The sequence below is a fragment of the Hevea brasiliensis genome, unplaced genomic scaffold, assembly GCF_030052815.1.
Source record: "Hevea brasiliensis isolate MT/VB/25A 57/8 unplaced genomic scaffold, ASM3005281v1 Scaf55, whole genome shotgun sequence".
Classification (NCBI taxonomy): Eukaryota; Viridiplantae; Streptophyta; class Magnoliopsida; order Malpighiales; family Euphorbiaceae; genus Hevea; species Hevea brasiliensis.
In genome coordinates this window covers 114,651-119,236 of record NW_026615084.1, presented here as the reverse complement: position 1 = coordinate 119,236, position 4,586 = coordinate 114,651, and positions in this window count along the sequence as shown.

Here is a 4,586-nt window from a genome sequence, read left to right as displayed (position 1 = left end):
AAAAAGCTATCGCTGAGACAATGTCTCAGTGGTGCACAACATTAACCAAATACAACTTAAATCACAATTCATAAATCATTTAAATGATGGATATGTAAAATCATAGTTAAATTCAAGACAATGAGTGTCAGAAGGAATTTAACACAATATCACAATAAATCTCAGAGATCAAAACATAGTTAGCTTCAAAAGACAGTGAATGTCAATAAGGATTTAACTCCATTTCACAATCTCATAATACAAATCAATAAATCACACACAGCTTAATCATGTTCCAAAGTTCAATTCGTCCCAAAAGCCGATGGCTAATGAGGTATTCAATTCGTCCCAAAAGTCGATGACTAATGAGGAATAACATAGCTAGCTAGCAAAAATATGAGTACTCATCCAATTCGTCCTCAACAGGCACACACCTCAACACTTCAGCCAGATAGGGAATTCAATTCGTCCCACTAGACAAGCTAGCGAGGAATACAATCAATATACATGATAGCTGTGGTTTCAAACCATTTCCAATGCTTTTCAATTAATAAGTATCCATCAATATCATTCAAACAATTTCTCACAGTTTCAAATCATTTACAATGCTTTTCAAGAAATAAATATCCATTCAAACACATTTCCACATTTTAAAATAATAATGTACAAATAGTCATAATTCATTTTAATTGAAAAATTCAAAAGAAATAGTTGTTGTGCACAAACCTCTGATAATCGTCTCTGATGCGACTCAGTGTTTCCTTCCCTTTCCCTGAGTCTTTACTAACTGAGAAACACAATTTGAAGTGTTTCAGTACTAAATTAAACTGTCTCTATCGATAATGTTTGATAAATAATTCACTGAAAGCTATTATTTGCTTAATCACCTAATATATCGACTCTCGATGCGTTCTAGGTAAATTAGGTTTTAGTGTTACTAATATGTCACATTCGATAGTCTTTTAGGGTTGGTACATGTTACCAATTTCATTTCCTTGTTTAATGCATTTTATTGCAATTTGTTGGATTCCGGGATACTAGTTTGACCTAGCTGGACGACCTAGTTCCCTCGATTTTTGGGTTTTGGTCAAAACTACAAACTTGTAGATCTATGTCTTATGGAACGAGGGGAAAAATTTTAGATCATTCTGAGTTATGTAGACCAAGTTATGGTCATTTTACTATTGCTGGTCAAATGGCATCAAATTTGGTCATTTTAGGTCAATTTTGGTCAACTTTGGTTCGGCCAGTTTTTGGACCCGAACTTGTGCAAGCTGTTTGACTTGCTTATGGTCATTTCTGGGCTTTTGTGTCTTCATAAGACTTGTAGATATGGGTCTTAACTATTCATGGTTAAAATTTCAGGTCAATTGGACCTGTTTTGAGTGAGTTATGGCCTAAATACTAACTGCTGCCCAAATGGTCAGTTTTCAAGCCTCATTTGCACTTAATCCGGATTTGGTCATTTTTCAAGCTACCTTGCAAGCAGAATTTTGGTATGTTTCCTTCATGAAAGTTGGCAAATTTTGTGCCTAGTTTCACCTCCAATTAGTCTCATACCAATTGGAGCCACATACTTAAAGTTATAGGCTAAAATGCATACTGCCCTTAAATACATTGCTTAACATCTATCAATTGCACATTTACTTGCTATAAGTCCACTCCCCTTACCAATTCTGATTTGGTACATTACCAAAACCATTTACCACTTCACAATAAAGTCACTTTGGGCAGAATACAATATCCTCAATACACCAAATGAAACACTAATTCACAAAGTCCAAATACAACAATATGTACACATAAACACTCCTAATTATTACATACAATTTCCACAACCAATTTACATACATATTCATCAATCCTCAATGTCACAATTCACCCAATATCTTCATGAATTTAAATATTCATCAAGATGTCCCAAGGCTGCCGAATGCTTCACATTGCCAAAATTCCCCATAGTTTCTTCCACTTCAATTCCAAATGCACAATCACCACATATACATGGAAATAACTTACTAGGACATTAATTCACCCTACTCAACATAAATTCACATCAAATATATGTAAGAATACTTCATTAAATATAGAACTCCATGGCTGTCCAAAATTGGATATATCAAGAACTCCTCAAAACTTTAAAATTTCTTCACAAAGCCAACACCCATAACATGTTTTCAAACTTTAACAAAGCAATATTCAAAAATACAAACTTACCTATTGTTAGGACTTGTTAAACCTTCACTAAACTTCCTTGATTTTTCTATCAAACTCTTCCTTGTGATGTGGAGGTAATCTTTAATGAAACAACCTAGGTGTTTGGAGGTGAATTGAAGGAGGTTGATGAAGCTTTATGCAAAACGGCAATGGAGGTTTTCAATTCTTCATTTCGGCATGGATGAACCAAGTGAGGGAGATGAAGAGGCAGATTGTATAATAGGTGTACACCTGCCCATTTAGCTCTTAATTTATTCCATAGTGGTCCACTCACACAAATTAATTCATTTTATATGTTTAATTCTCATTTATTCCACATTAAACCCATAATTTTTGCTATTTACTTTATATACCACCAATTTAATTTTTCATTATATTTTCCAAGTGTAATATTATTTATTTTTAATGGATATTTAGGTCAAAATACAATTAGGGATGTCAAATGACCACAATGCCCCTGTTCGGGTTGCATTCCCGATTTTTCGATAACACCGGGTTTTATCTGTTTTTCGATTTCTCACTTTTCCTTGTACTAATTATTTAATTTTTCTTTGATATTTCTAATGATATTTATACTTCAATTGATGTCTCTTTAAGTCCTAAAAATATTTTCCAGGGTTTCCCGCAGTCCAGGGCTAGTCAACGGTCCACGCTGTGACTTCCCGGTGCGGTCACCCATTGCTAGGGTTCTCGGCTCGCTTAACTTGTGTTTTTTCCTTTGTTTTTCTTGTGTTTTCTCTTCTTGTATTTCATTATTTTATGTCTCCTCACTCATAACGAAGTGTAGTTCTGGGCATCCTAGTTGTCCGGATAACACTGGCCACCGGAACAGTAGAACGCACTACCGAACATAGGGGTGTTACAGAAGGAAGTCATCAAGAGATAAGTTCTTTAATGCTCATTTTGTTATACAAACCTTAAATTAAGTTAGATTATGATGAAATTTCATAAGAAAAATGAAAGAAAACATGCATAGAACCTAAACTAGGATTTTGGCCAAAGTAGAGAAAAATTAGGGTTTGATATATTTCAATGAAAATGATGATGAAATCAAGCTTAGATGATGTAGTATGCATGATTAGAGCAAAGAAATTGCATGAAATGTGTATAAATTTAATTATGGGAGATTAGGGTTCATGGGAAAATTGGGTTTTGGTGCTAGAGAGTGAAATTGGTGTGTGCAGTGTTAAATTATGATCATTGGGTTATTTAGTTTGAATTGACATTGGGTTGATGAATGGAAGTAACGAAATGGTAGGATTAGGGAAAATTGCAAACTTTGGTGTTTGAAAAATGTGGGTTTTGTGCTAGGAAGTGCCATTGATGTGTCAATTCTAAATTATAGTCATTTTGGGTGAACTAAATGTGAATTGAGGTTGGTTAGAGAAAATAATTAAAGAAATGAAAATTTTAAACCTAGGGTAGAATTTGCACACTGAGTTCAGTGTGTTTGACAGCCCATAAATTGAGCTACACAACTCTAATTGGTGTGATACTAATTGAAAATGAAACTTAAGACATAGGGCTAGAATTTTTATGAAGAGACCCACCCCAAAAACTGCCCAGAAATTGCCCAAACCTTGGCTTGAACTTAGAGACACAATTCTGGAACCTGCAGAATTTGACCATATGAACAGTAAATTTTGCATGGCCATAACTCTCTCTAGAAAACTCCAATTTAGGCAATTCTTGAATCGATGGAAATCTAAGACATAGTAGAACATTTCATATGAAGAACTTGAGGACAAATTATGGACTTAACCTAATCAAATTGCTCAACAAAGTTGAATCACCTAATCTATAGAATTGCAGATTTACCATATGAACAGTAAATTTTGCATGGCCATAATTCTCTCTAGAAAACTCCGATTTAGGCAATTCTTAAACCAATGAAAACCTAAGACATAGTAGAAAATTTCATATGAAGAACATTAGACCAAATTATGGACTTAACTTGACCAAATTGCTGAACGAAATTGGATCGATAAATCTGCCAGAACTGAATCTGCAGCATGAACAGTGACATGAACAGTAATCATGTTTTGGGCATAACTTGAGCTAAACAGCTCTGAATTAGACGATTCAAAAAGGAAAATAAATTTAAGAACTAGATAAACAATTTTCATAGAGAACACCTCACCAAATTATAATCGAAACCAGGTAAAAATTGAGTTCAAAGATTGGAGCGCCAAGTTGTCCAAAACTAAAATTTTCTAAAATTTGCAAAACTAACTTGGGATGCATTAGACATGCATATAATGAGTTCTTGGCAGCAATTGAGATTGGCATTGAGGTATTCTATTTGTTTATTTTCAGTAAAAAAAGAAGTTGGAACTGACAAAGAGAAGTAGGTAACAAGGAAGGAGAATTATTGAAGGTTTGTGCACAGC